The 15,121-nt window shown below is 42.7% G+C and overlaps 1 protein-coding gene across 2 annotated transcripts in view; it reads left to right on the forward strand.

Annotated features, from left to right (window-relative positions):
• Positions 1-2,663: 2,663 nt before the first annotated feature.
• Positions 2,664-15,121, forward strand: part of LNX1 (ligand of numb-protein X 1) — a 179,609-nt gene continuing 167,151 nt past the window's right edge. For both annotated transcript variants that reach the window (XM_066573077.1, XM_066573078.1), the window contains exon 1: positions 2,664-2,778. The gene's annotated coding sequence lies outside the window, so the exon portion shown is untranslated. The remainder of the gene's footprint in view (positions 2,779-15,121) is intronic.

Raw genomic sequence — 15,121 nt, forward strand, 5'->3', positions numbered from 1 at the left:
TTACTAACTTAATTGGTTCAGCGTGATTTTAAATGTTTGCCCAATTCTATGTGCATCCTGATGTGATCAAGAGCGCTAGTGGCTTGAAAAGCATTTGTGGGCAGTGCTGTGTTAGACTAATTTCATAGAGTTTTAAGTGGTACTAAACAAAGAAAGTAAGGGCCGTAACAGAGGCCTTAGGGCCGTCGGTGACATCTATATGACAGGGGGTGGAAATGCAAGGGTTAATATAAGTTAGGAGAAAGGGGTAAAAAAAGGGGGGGTTATAGGAGGAGATAAAAGGGTAAGAAAAGTGTGGGAAAATCAGTTAGGGGGGAGAAAATCTAGGAAGAAAAGTGCATTTTTAGAGTTCTTCATTTTTTTTTCATACCACATTGACCGTGCGGGTAAAATAATGCATTCATTGGATAGATCGGACTTTTATGGATGCAGCGATACCAAAAACGTATTTTTAGTCTATATCTGTGAAGGGCCAAACACGTATTTTTGGTTTAATATTTTGATTTTTTTTAATTGCAAATATGGAAAAAGGTTTTTTTTTAAACTTTTATTACTTTTAAAAAAAAAATAATTAGTAAAACTTTATTGATCTTATTTTTATACTTTCTTTTAGTTCTCCTAGAGGACCACAACCAGCGATGTTTTGATCGCTCCTGCAGTATGACATAATGTCATACTGCTTTTTGACAGGCAGTCTATCAAGCCAACCCACGGGGATGGCTTGATAGGCAGTCTCCCTAGGCAGCTCTGGGGCCTTTTAGAAGGCCCCCGGCTACCATGACACCTGCATGGCTCCCCCGATCTCACCGCGGGGGGCGTACGGGACACCCGAACATCGTTCGGGGGATTTAACCCCTTAATGACGCGGCCTCTTTTTCTTTTTGCATTGTTGCTTTTTCCTCCCCCCTTCAAAAAAATCGTAACTCCTTTATTTATCCATCGACATCGCTGTATGGGGGCTTGTTTTTTGCGGGACGAGTTGAATTTTTCAATGGGGCTATTTAAAGTACCATATAATGTACTGAAAAACTTTTTAAAAATTCTAAGTGGAGTAAAATGAAAAAAAACAAACGACATTTCGCCATCTTTCGGTGCGTCTTGTTTCTACGGCGCACAAACTGCAACAAAAACGACATGATAACTTTATTCTATGGGTCAGTGAGATTACTATGATACCAAACTTGCATAGGTTTTTTTTTACTATACTACCCTTTTTTTTCAGACATTTAATTTTTTTCAATTATTTTCTGCGGTCATTTTGTGCGCGCAATAACGTTTTTATTTTTCAGTCGACGTAGTCGAGCAAGGGTTTCTGATAGTATCAATTTGGAATACATACGACTTTTTGATCGCTTTTTATTGCGTTTTTTCTGGGAGACAGGGTAACTAAAAAAGTGCATTTCTGTCATTCTTTATTATTTTTTTTGGATGACGTTCACCGTGCGGGAAAAATAATGTGCTACTTTGATAGATCGGACTTTTACGGACGCAGCGATACCAAATACATATTTTTATTTTATGATTTAGATTTTTTAATAATTGATATGGCAAAAGGGGGGTGATTTAAACTTTTATAACTTTTTTTTTTACAATTAAAAAAACTTTATTGATTTTTTTGGACTTCACATTAAAGTCCCCCTGGGGGACTACAACCAGCGATGCTACTGCCATTTAACAGGCAGTCTATCAAGCCACCCCACGGGGATGGCTTGATAGGCAGTCTGGTAAGGCAGCCTTGGGGCCTTTCAGAAGGCCCTCGGCTGCCATGACACCTGTACAGCTCCCCTGATCTCACCGCGGCGGGGGGGGGGGGGCGTGCAGGGGATTTAAATGCTGCTGTTAGAATTGACGGCCGATAGCGGCTATTGCCCGCAGGTGTCAACTGTAACAACCAGCTGACACCCGCACTGTATGAAGAGAGGTTGCCCTGCAACCTCTCTTCATACATACCCCGCCGCTCCATGACGTACCTATATGTCATGGAGAGGGAAGGGGTTAATTGACAGCGGCATTTAAAGGGTTAATAGCCGCAATCGGCCGTATGGCCGATTGCGGCTATTGCCTACGGGTGTCAGCTGTAATAAACAGCTGGCGCCTGCACTATATGGAGGGAGATAGCGGCGCTATCTCCCTTCATACACGTCCTGCAACGACAGGACATAAAAACACTATTGGGCCATCACTAAGGGGTTAAGTACAGCAAATGTTTAAAAAAATCCTTTTAAATATTGATAACTGATCGGAGTTTAACAATTGGAGGATATATGAATGAACTTTGAATATTAGTAATGATTTTTGTACATTACTAACAATCTCTTTAGGTCATTTGCACAAAGTGACTATTCCTAAATGTGATCCACAGTAGATATACAATATTATTGCTACCAGTAACTCCTATAAGGTAGATAAAAAAATAAGGGAAAGTAAAGCTACTGCCTAATCTAGTGGAAGAAAGCTTCAGGAACCCCTGATCTATTGAGGATGTTTTCCTTCCATGACGTCCTATTGCCACAGAAGAGAGTGTATTCCCTGTCAAGTGTTTACATGACCTGATCTGCATATGAATTGCATTCTGCAGCAAGGTTTTACCTGCCAGCCGGGGCGGGTCTGTGATGTCACTGAATGATTCGTGTGAATAACCACCTTGATTCATTTACAGGAAGAGTTTTCACCTTGTGACTCGAAAGTACAACTTTATCCTACTTGTATGTAACTTACACCAAGAACAATGGCTGCACTAATTCTGATGGACAGCAGTCCTGGCTTCTGTACCTGAAGGTAAGGTAAAGCATATTACAGATTGATATGACATATGTGAAGGCTATAGGAACTATGGACTAGATATAGCTTGTCTATGGAAGGTTTGATGGTTATGGAAAGACGGGTTGGATTCCATTAATATGAAGAAGAATGTTAACTATATCTGTATCACTATTATATTAGTGACAGTTTACTAAAAAGTCTAAGAAACAAAGCATGGAGCTTCCTGATAGAGCTAATAGGCGATACTCAATGCAATAGGTGGTAATTATCAATTATACGAGCTATTGGCAGTCCCGTCACACCTGGCCGTAGATCACAAGACTGCCTGAGCACTGTATTATACAATACATACACCTGAGACCTCAGGAGTAGTCAGGAGTTTTGTTGAAGGAAATTCATTTCCATTTCGAGTATGCACACCTGACAGATGGTAGGAAGGTCAGAGAGCCATGTGCTAAATAGGCAGCATTAAAAATAGTCGTAAGCAAGTTCTGCCGAATTTACGGATTACAACAGAAATCAAAAAGCTATTTGTAATATCGTAAGATTGTGGGAAAAGTCAGATTACTGGAAATGTCAAAAATATAGGTACGTCTTATACTACTCAGAGGAAGAAACTGGTATAAAGTATTGGTACCGTAGCTGGTCTGTCTCTGAATTCATATGAAAGACCTCTACTAGACAGTAGTGATGAAAAGTTCACGTCAGCTAGTTGGCCAAACTTTAGCAAAAAGTTTGGTTTGGTCCAAATTAGTTTGAACTGAACCAGAAGTCCACCAATTCCTCTAAAACTTGTGTATAACGCTGTTTAACCCCTTGAGTGGCAGGTTTCCTACCACCCTGTCGTGCCCACCAGGGCAGGTTTTTTAAAATGGTCTAATCATTGAATTTCAACTAGTTTTGCAGTTGCGTCTCAAGAGCCATAACTTTTTCATTTTTCCATTGACATAGCCATATGAGGGCTTGTTTTTTGCGGGACAAGTTGTGATTTTTTAAACAGGGGGGAGGAAAAAAAGAAATGGGGAAAAAAGAAAAAAAGGGACCATGTCATTAAGGGGTTAAATAATGTATTAACTTCCTTCTCTGGGTCATTAAGACACACACGGATACCACATGTGTGATTGTATTTTTGATTTTTTACAAAGTAAAGGGAGACAAGTGTTTTTTTAATTTTTTTAATAATTTTTTTACTTTTTTTTTTTCTAATTTTTTTTTTTTTTTGTCCCTTTAGGGGACTTCCACAGGGACCCATCAGGACCCCTGATCACATTCCGGGGGTCCGATGGTGACAGCCCTTTACATGCAGCAGTGACAACACTTTACATGCTGCAGTCACATAGACTGCAGCATGTAAAGGGTTAACACAGCAGAGATCGGAGGTTTTCTCTGATCTCTGCTGTAAGAGCTGGTACCTAGCTGTCCTCTGGCAGCCAAGCACCAGCTCTCCCTGCCACAGAGACCATCGGCTTGCTTCTGACAAGCCGATGGTCTCTATGGCAACTTGTAAACAAAGCAGGAGGTTGCCGACATGTCGGCAATATCTTCTGCTGGTTTTTCAAAGCCCTTGCTTTGTTCTCTGTGGGACTGTGCAGGCAGAGCACAATGCTACAGCTTGTGGCATTGTGCTCTGCAGCTCCCATAGTGATACATAGCCCGGAAATCTTCCGGGCTATGTCGCTATGAGCAGTGGAGCTCGTCCCCGGAAATTTTCCGGGCGTGCCACTCAAGGGGTTAAGAGCCATACAAGCCCTGGGAGTATTATACAGGGCTTCTTTGGCCTTAAAGGCTGGTTTAGATGCAACGATAATCGCTCAAAAGATGTCGCTCAAGCGAATTTTGAGCGATCATCGTTGTATCATTTACAGCGCAAGATGATCGCTCAAGATGAGCGATCACCTTGCGCTACCAGCGGAGGATGCAGAAGACAACCGGGGTGTCCCCGCTTGTCTTCTGCATCCAGCTGTTCCTCCGCTCCGAGCGCCCGCTGTTATACAGCTCAGGGCGGAGGATCCAGAAGAGCTGTTGCTTCTGCATCCAGCTGTTCCTCCGCTCCAAACGCCCGGCTGTTATACAGCCCGGCACTCGGAGCGGAGGATGCAGAAGACAAGCGGGGTATCCCCGCTTGTCTTCTGCATACAGCTGTTCTCCGCTCCGAGCGCCCGACTGTTATACAGCCCGGCGCTCAGAGCGGAGGATGCAGTAGACAAGCGGGATGTCCCTGCTTGTCTTCTGCATCCAGATGTATTCTGCACAGAGCGCCCAGCTGCTATCCGTTATCAGGGAGCGGGATACAGCTGAAACAATAGTATCAGCTGTATCCCGCTGTGAATTCCTGATAAGACTCATCGATAAGACAACGATGAGCGACGGGAAAACGAAAAGTGCACGATGTGTGTGTAGTTACACACAACGATTATGAATTTTGAGCGACAATCGTTGTTTCTAAATGGGCCTTTAGGCCTCTTTCACATGGATGATGCATTTTTCAGCCGGCCACATCACGGACGAGATATGCATGAACAAGAGGAAGCCGCAACGAAATCGCGGCTAAAATTCACATTTTCTCATCAATGCACACAGCTGGGTGCGACGTATAGACGCCGCAGCCTGCACTTCTTTCGGCCGGGATAAATGTTCAGCATGGATTCTATTAGTTAAATAGAGTCAGGTGACATGGTTTAGCAGCCCTAGCCACTGCTAAACTCCCTCCCCTTCCCTTTGCTGGCAGCTTCTATAAAAGCCTATGGGAGCTGCCAGCTGATCCTAGCTAAAAGATAGGGCAAGACCTATCTTTTTTTCGGCCATGTCAAAACATCGGGTGGCGTATTCAGCCACCGATGTCCTATATTCGCCGGCCAGATGTTTTTTACGTGGCTAATAATCGCCCAAGTGAATGAATGCATTGCTTCATATGGTTGCAATTATCAGCCGTATTATCATGGCAAAATAGCCACGATAACACGCTCGTGTGAATAAGGCCTTCTACAGTGTTATAGACCAGTGTTCGGACTAGTATTGAACAAACTGAACCAGAAAAACCCTGTTTAGGCTGATACTGTAGAAACTGGGGACATCTATGTGGCAAATTAGTCTAGTCTATGGCCATTTATTTTAGGTGGTCATGAAGGCTCATTTAGACTGTTGGCTGCCAACTTTGTGGTACTTTTTCATTCAATGAAATGTGACAGACGCCAATTGCAGCAGATATCAATAGAAATGTTGATCTGATGGGTTGTATTTCTTTAAGTCGTTGTTGAGTGCAGTCGTTGTCATAATTGGAAAGTCTCATCACCTATCGCTGCTTCCATCCAAAGCATCATGTAAATATTAATTGGCACGCTGATGGTGATTTTTCGATATTCAAGATGCCTAACTTTTCAAACCAACCCTTAATGGCAAAACATTTATTGTGTCACCAATTAAAATCGCTAGCATACAGCGGGCTCATATTGGGCGGACTTGTCCGCTTTTTTTTTTGCTGGGTAGAACTGGGTGTTTCTAGTTGGCATCTATGATGATGACTGCTTTGCCTGCTGTTTGGGTGGATATCCACAGTATGCTGGCAGTTTTGTTGGCACGTGCCGAGTGCGATAATGTTCTCCTAGGAAGGTTTCCAATCTGTTAGTTAGTTAGTTAGTTAATATCTAAAGTTTTCTTCTTCCATATATCATAACAATCCCAATCCCAAAATGGTTGCGATTATACAGTATGAATAGTCTCCATTAAGCAGTTTTTTGCAGAGTTCTGGGGAACTTAGTAAAAGCACCAAAGGTTAAGAAGAGAACATTAAAAAGCAACCTAAGCTATAGTTATATGTCCATAAATAGGCCTATTGCAAATACTAATTAGATGACTAACACCTAGATTAACCTGATTGACATCGTAAATCTGGCCATGCCTGAATGACGCAGAAATATGTCTCCTATGAAAAACCATAGCCATGTGAACTAATAGTAATGCGGCTATCCAGCATGTGCACTATGCATAGCTGCCAATTTAGATAAGATAACTAGGTAGGATGAATTACAGAATCTCTCACATGTGTCTAATTAAATCACTGCCACAATCTAAAAGTAAAACTACACAATCACTGTCATCCGGTCAGCTATAACCACTGACTGACCTAATGAAAGTGGAAAAATACCGACACCAATAGAACCTGATCTAGTCAAGTAAATATAAAGGCTGTGGACTCCTTTGGGGGGATTTTGTTCAGTGAAATCATGTATCTTTGGATAAAATCAATTTTTGCAATTCAATTTTAATACAAACTTTGCACCATTTGACTCCTGTAGTTTCTGTATATCCCAGAATAAAGCAAGCTGCAGAATGCCTTTCACTAGTATATCTGTCAGACTGGCCATCAGGTGTATTAGCTCTAGCTCCAGCTCTGAGAGAAACCAAGTAATCTTGTAGATACGATACCTTTTAATGGCTAACAAAAAAACATGATGTTACAGCAATGTTTCGGGGATATCTTGCCCTCTTGGTCAGGCTATTGAATGAAACTAGCTTGGATGGGGCACATAATTATAACATACAGATGCAGAGGGGAGGGGGACACACTCCTCTTAATCTAAATAAATGTTCACACACAGAATTTGAGACTTGAAAAAACACAAGGCAGTCTGAGCAGAGAGACAAACGCTAAATCAGTACACTAAGCTGAGGAATGCGACAGTTTTATGATGTCTCTTATCACTAATGCACAAGGTACCAAACCTTTTTCAGATAACAAGCCAGAATAAACGCCACAAAAAAGCTATATGTGAAGGAAGCTGAACTTTAATAGTTCCATACAAAAAAATATACAATTTCAAAGCTTTATTCTTTTATTTTAAAAGTCAGCAAAGAGTCTAGGCATTTTAGATGAGTTAAAGGGAATGTGTTATCAGAAAATGACCTATTATATAAATCACATTTTTGTGTTAAATATATATTTTTAAGAGTTTTTGGAACTTTTTTTTATTTTCATTCGAAATCTATATAGTCTCTCTAAGTCCTTTCTCTTTTAGTGATGGGCTTTTTTTTTATATGGAACTATTTGGAATTGCTGATACTGCTGCAATTGCCCCAACCTGTTGATGAATCTGCTGCTAGATGGGTGAGCTGCCTCGATGTATGTTTCTTTTGGGCCCAAACATAAGAAGATGCCAGTGACATTTAGGATAGGTTTATAAGTTTGCATTGAGCCCAGTAGTTTCAAGTTACTCCTCTGATTGCTGCCAAGCTGTGTACTTTGATCTGCACCTGCTGTTTTAACTCTTTGTGGACATCGTTCAGTGTAAATAGCAGCTGTTCAGTACTGAACGGCAGCTATGTTAAGTCGATGTAGAGGGGCAGGGGAGCGCGAGGAGAGAAATCTCCTGCAGCCCCCCTGCTGACCGCTCTGTGAGCGAGCCAGCGATACTAGCTTCTGTGCAGCAGCACGGGAGCGAGTATGTGCAGGGATGAGTGTCAGGCATCGTTTGCGCGACATTCGTCCCATCTAAATGGGCCTTTACAGATGCCATTATTTAAAATATCCCCATTTCATAGCAACGGCGCTGTTCCCTGTAAGCTGTGCATTCATGTTGCTTTAATTCGTATGTTGTCTTAAAGGGCTTGTCCATCTTCAACTATTGATGACCTATGGTCAGGATAGGTCCAACAAAAAATCCACTAGATATCAACATGTCCAAATCCTCTTTTATTTCGTAACGCTTACAAAGTACAACATTTACAACTTATAAAGTAGAACATTTTGACCAATAGCAAACTTTTATCAAACATGGTTGATAAAGGCTTGCCAAAAGCATCTAGTCATTTTTTATTGGGACCTTTTGATGGGCAAGCACAAACCGTTGGGATTGTCTGATGAATGCCAGTTCTGGTATTCAGTGAGGGACATCAACACATTGCCTTTGGTGTCCTTACAATAGGTCACAAATAGTTGATTGATTGGCGATGATGTACCGCTCACTACCTCTGCTGGGTCTCTGACATTGGATATGGAGCCAGAAGCAGACGGCTCCGTACACTTTGCAGCTCCCCGGATTGGTATAGCAGGCGCTGTTCCTGTTGAATTCATTTCTAACCCAGGAGTGATGTAACCTCTTTAATGTGCTTACACTTGTTACCATATTGTTTTCTTTATAGCAAGTTTTATTGTTTTGCTGCTGTACCTTTAAATGTTCATGGTGCCCATTCCCGTTCAAGGTGTCATATGTTGGGAGGTGGAGTCAGAGCTATACCATGCTATATAAGAGGGAAGAGTTTGAGGCCTAGGGCCATAGAGAGAGAATGCAGTGGAACAGCGCTTCTAGAGCTGGGTGTCTTAAGACGCGACTCTTAAGGCATGGAAGCGAACTCTACAATGCAGATTTGGCAGAGAAAGTGGAAACGTTTGTTGGCAGTGACTCCTCACCAAGGCAAGAACATGTACTGATGCTGTCTAACGTTGAAGTGCTCCAGTTACCGTTCAGTAAAGTTGGCGTTCAAACTGGAAGATGTAGTCGAGTGACGTTTTACGAGACCTGAGAATCACGTGGATCCAGTGCACCCCCAGCCCCTTATATTTTCACCCAGTATCCGCCCTGCCTTCCTATGACCCTTTATACTGCAGGTACCTAATGTCCTTCCTTGCTCCACTCCTTATGGCAGAAGACTGATTGTCCGACCTGGGACTCCCGCGTACTGCAATGAGTACAGAGCTGGAAAAGAACTGATTAACGGGGGTTCTGAACAGCAGACCCCAGCGGGTCAACCATTGATGACCTATCCTGCGGATAGTTAACATCAATAGGTCAAAGCTGAACAACCCCTTTAACTCTTTCCTTTCCAGAGTGCCCAGTTAACAAGGAGCGCTGCAGGCAATTAAATATTCATCTCAATGTATATGCTGCATGACATTTGCCATCCCAGTCTATCAGTATAAAATGCAGTCATTTATAAAAGGAAGCATGAAGATGATTATCGGATTTGGAGGAAAACAGAAGGAGACAGAAGTGGCCCCTATGTGTCACCATCGTCTATATTGTCAGCCTACAATGCAGTAGTCTGGTGTGTCAGCCTCAGGGACTGAATGGCTTAATCTATATTAACTAGTCACGTTTCATGATCCGTGGGTGAAGGAGCAGCACTGACCAGTTTTCTTTGGCATTTGCAGCCTTTGAGTCATGAAGAATCACATATTTATAGATGTAGATTTCAGAATATTCCAGCATATTACCCATTAGTTTTTATATATGTTTGTGGTGCCCGGATCTGCGCAGTCTATACTACTCAGCCCTCTATTATAGCCGCTGTAGGAATTGCTTCATGCTGTTTGAGCAGGTAATCTTTAGCATTATTAAATGTCGCGCATGAACGGGCGTGCTGGCATTGTACGCTGGAGTCTAGCAAAAATTCTCTCTGTCTGAAGAAACATACAATACATACACATTTATCTGATGGGGAATTACTGTCCGTACCGATATAATAAGATATAATGATTCCCAGAACATTTAGGACATCTTGGTATAATGCAGAATAATGTGGGATACTTAGGGGTTTATCAGCAGGGCCGGATTAGTCAACAAGAATCCTGAGGCCTCCGCCACCTCCACAGCTTCTAGCTGAATTGTTTTGGTGACATTTACAGAGAAAACTACACTAGGGCTTATCATGGTTGGCCTTAGGTGTGTGCGACCTGTGTGGTTACATAGGGCTGGCGCCGACAGCAAGCTTGTAGGGGGCACAAGGTGGATGTAGACTGAGAACGATTGCCCCTCTTGGTCCACTCCGCCAGATAATTTTCTTCCTCTGTGCAGCAGTGTCTTGTGGAGCTACACGAATCATCTTCCTTCTGGTTCTGGCTCCTCCCTTCTAATGTTCCAAGGTGTGGCTATTAGCCAATTACTTTGTTCTGCTACTATATTTATGTTAGAAGCTTGGTTCGGGTATTGTGTCTCTGTACTGAGGTTGATTTGTCCTGTATTTATGTTGTGAGTTTGGTTCCACTGCTGTATTTAGATTATGAGCTTGTTCCTGTGCTGTATGTATGTACTTAGCTTGGTTACTGTGTTTGGTCTATGTTATGAGTTTGGTTCAGGTGCTATATCTATATCTGGTGTGTACTGAGGTTGGTTAATGTTCTACTGATACCATATTTATGTGCTAAGCTTGTTTCTGGTGCTGTATTTATGTTATGAGTTGGTTCTGGTACAGTATTTATTCACTAAGCTGTCCTGGTGTGGGTATGCTGCTATCTTGCTGCTTTCTGCACAAGCAGAATATAGGCAGACTGCCTGCCAGAGCATTATATATATATATCCTTTATTTCTTTTGATGGGGACTTGGGTAAAAAAAAAATCTGCATAGGGTGCCATATAACCTAAGGCCAGCACTGGGGCTTATTCATATGGCCCATTTTTGCTGTCTTTTTCACAAAACAGGGTATACATGTATGATATTGAGGGGTTCTTACATATGGATGCTGTTCCTGTTGTCTGTTATAGGTGTTAAAGAAAAATAACTATTTTATTATGATATAGGGTAACATTGCTTTTACTGTAAGGCGTGGTGAAAAAGAGATACAAAAGCATTGTGTGACTCATGTGTACAGAGAGGAAGCTATATAATGGGGTGCTATTTCCACACTGGGGCTGGTTGGTCCTGGTGGTGAAGCCCTAATATAGAAATTGCAGATAGTCTCTGGAGGAAGGTGCTGCAGGAGAGGGTGGAAGACTGTGGTTGGGCTACGAGCACCGGACTTTGAGATGGCCACCCGCACTGGATGTGCAAGAGATCCCCAGTCTGGTGTGCAAGTTGAAGAAAGACATTGGGGCATTGTGTAACCGTTCATACACAAACTGGTAGTGACCATGCCAATCGATCATACCTTCCATCAGTGTGAGGAAGAATACCACTGCTGCCAATTTGGCCATATATCCCTATTCAAAAGACTAGTCTGGGCAAGAATGTGGGTAGGTAACTGGCTCAATGATAGAAAGCAGAGGGTGGTAATGAATGGTACATACTCGTTACTAATGGGGTACCACAGGGGGCAGTTTTTGGCCCTATTCTTTTTTAATATATTTATTAATGACCTGCTGGAAGGATAGTGCAGTAAAATATGAATATTTGTAGATGACAGAATGTCATTGCAAGAGGATCTGGATAAGTTGAGGGCAGAAAAGTGGCAAATGAGGTTTAACACTGATAAATGTAAGGTTCGGCACGTGGGCAGAGGAAATACGTGTCATCATTACACACTAAATGGGAAACCACTGGGGAACACTGACATGGAAAAGGACTTGAGGATTTTAGTTAACTGTAAGCTTAACTGGTGCAACCAGTGTCAGGTAGCTGCTGCCAAGGCAAATAGGAGCATGGGGAGCATCAAAAAAGGTCTATGTGCACATGACGAGAACATTGTTCTTCCTCTTCACAAGTCACTGGTCAGACCACACGTGGAATATTGTGTCCAATTTTGTGCGCCGGTACTCAAGAAGGACATATCAGAGCTTGAACGGTTACGAAGGCGGGTAACTCAAGTAATAGATGGAATGGGCGGGCTACAATACCCAGAGAGGTTATCAAACTTGGGGTTATTTAGTTTGGAAAAAAAGACGCTGAGGGGCGACCCAATAACTAACAACTAAACGCTCCAAGAAGAGAACAGCTGGATGCATACAAGCAGCCCCGCTTGTCTTCTGCATACCCCGCTCGGAGCGCTCAGTTGTTATACAGCTGAAAACAGCTGAATGCAGAAGGCAAGCAGCCCCACTTGTCTTCTGCAAACCACTCGGAGCGCAAAGTGATCGCTCAAAACTGTCAATTAAACTGCCGTTTGAGCAATCACCTTGCCCTCTAAATGCACACAACGATTATCGCTCAAAAGTCGCTCATAGGACATCTTTTGAGCCATAATTGTTGCGTCTAAACCAGGCTTTAGCCGTCACTATAACTTGTTATATTTTTCTGTTAGTATCTCTTTACGTGCAATGCTTTCTCCCCTCCATCTCACTGTCATTGGACAGTTGAGCAATGGGAGGACGTTCTATGAAGTGATGAATCACACTACTCCATCTGGTTGTGAAGGATACCTGGGGAACGCCTTTTACCTGAGTACTGAGTCCCAGCAGTTAGGTACAGCGGAGGTTCCGTTATGGTCTGGGGATGTTTTACGTGGCATGGTCTCAGTCTGTTGGTTGTAGTGGCAAGAACCATGAACATGCAGATCTACCTTGAAATCCTAGACAATAATGTGCTGCCGACAATGTGGTAATACTCTGGAAATGGCCAGCAATGCTTTCAACAAGAAAACACACCTTGTCACAAATCCATCGCTGGTCTACGTTGGTTTAAACGAGGATCTGGATGTTCTATAATAGGACTGGCTGCACAAAGTCCCAAAATGAACATTTTTGGGATGAACTGGAAAATCGAATCAGGAAATGTAAACGGCATCCATCTTCTTTGAGAGAACTCACCAGATATTTGCAGAGCGAATGGAGGGAAACACCAGCTGAAGTACACTCTTTGTAAAAATAAAATGAAGCAGCTAGGGGGAGTTTTGTTTTTTCTGTAAAACTCGGCATGCAGTTACATCTCAGGCAGATATGCAAATGATGATAGTTGTGATGCAATTAGATGAACGGTCTTGCCACCTGAGGCCCTAAAAGTGGTTCCAGTCTTGGCCTGGAAAAGGCTCCCAGAGGCTACTTGTGTATAGTGACCACTTTTTCTGCTTGTGTAGACCTTATTGACCACTAGACGCCTCTATGACACAACATGAGAGGTTTTGCCCAGTTAACAGAGTTTGAGAGGGACGCATTATTGGATGGCGAAAAGCTGGATGGTCGTATCATCGAATTGCCTGCCAAATGAGCTGTTCTGAACAGACTGCACGAGCAGCTCCAATTGCTTAATTGTCTGTCTGTATGTCTCCATGTCTGCCCGTATCCCATCTTGTATCCAAGCTAGAGGCAGTACAACAGGGAACTAGAGCCTCCATGCCTGCCCGTATCACATCTTATATCCAAGCTAGAGGTGGTACTACAGGGTACTAGAGCCTCCATATCTGTCTGTATCACATCTTGTATCCAAGCAAGAGGCGGTACAACAGGGTACTAGAGCCTCCATGCCACCCGTATCATATCTTTTATCGAAGCTAGAGGCGGTACAACAGGGTACTAGACCTCCATGCCCACCCGAATCACATCTTGTATCAAAGCTAGAGATGGTACAATAGGGTACTAGAGCCTCCATGCCTGCCCGAATCACATCTTGTATCCAAGCTAGAGGCGGTACAACAGGGTACTGGAGCCTCCATGCCTGCCCGTATCACATCTTGTATCCAAGCTAGAGGCGGTACAACAGGGTACTGGAGCCTTCCTTCAAGTGTTCAGTTTACCACAATAAAGGATCCTTTTGTTCTGATTGTAATCACTTACTTATATCAATGCTACAATCACACAGAGAAAGTTTCATTTGATTCCATCAACTCCTTCTAGGGGAGGGATTTTTCTATTTTACAATTAGTGTTTATCAGACATTAGTAGAAAGTATATCACGGAGAGTATCTGACGTGATTAGGGCCAATGGAGACCCAATAAGTATTAGCATATGGAAATAAATACTACTTTGGATTCTTGCTCAGCTGTCCAATTACTTTGGGTAGTTTAGTGCAGTGTTCCCCAACTCCAGTCCTCGGGGACCCCCAACAGGTCATGTTTTCAGGATTTCCTCAGTGTTACACGGGTGATGTAATTATTGTCGGTGCCTCAGACATTGCCACAGGTGTTCTTACTATAGGATATCCTGAAAACATGACCTGTTGGTGGTCCCTGAGGACTGGAGTTGGGGACCCCCTGGTTTAGTGTATAAAGCTACAGCTGCAGTCTTGGGTAATACTGTGCGCTGGGTGCAATGCTGTGAATACTTAAACTGTGTATAGTTAAAATAAGAAAGTTGCACTTTAAAAAGTCACCCTGAAACCCCGACCTTGTGGTGAAATAGAAAGATAGAATGATCGAAACTCTATAGCTTCAGGCTAATTACACGCACAATGTCTACAGATATTGACAAAAGCCTTAGCTTGCAGTGGCTTGTCTAAAATGCACATAAGGACGGATTAGTCACAACATCACAACATGTTAAGCAATCATCTCCCATAGGTATTTGTACTCCATCTGAAAGGAGAGATGTGTCTTCATGTTTTATGGAGATAGCGCAGTCTAACCTCTGACCTCTACTGCATTTATGTAACTCTATGTTTATGACGTCAGATGACAGATCTAACAAGTTTTTACTTTATTCAAGCAGTATACAAATAGCAATGCAGAGTACAGGGAATATCACGTATAGGGGGAAATGACCAAGCGGTGGTCAGAGA

The sequence above is a fragment of the Eleutherodactylus coqui genome, chromosome 7 (genome assembly GCF_035609145.1).
Source record: "Eleutherodactylus coqui strain aEleCoq1 chromosome 7, aEleCoq1.hap1, whole genome shotgun sequence".
NCBI classification, from domain to species: domain Eukaryota; kingdom Metazoa; phylum Chordata; class Amphibia; order Anura; family Eleutherodactylidae; genus Eleutherodactylus; species Eleutherodactylus coqui.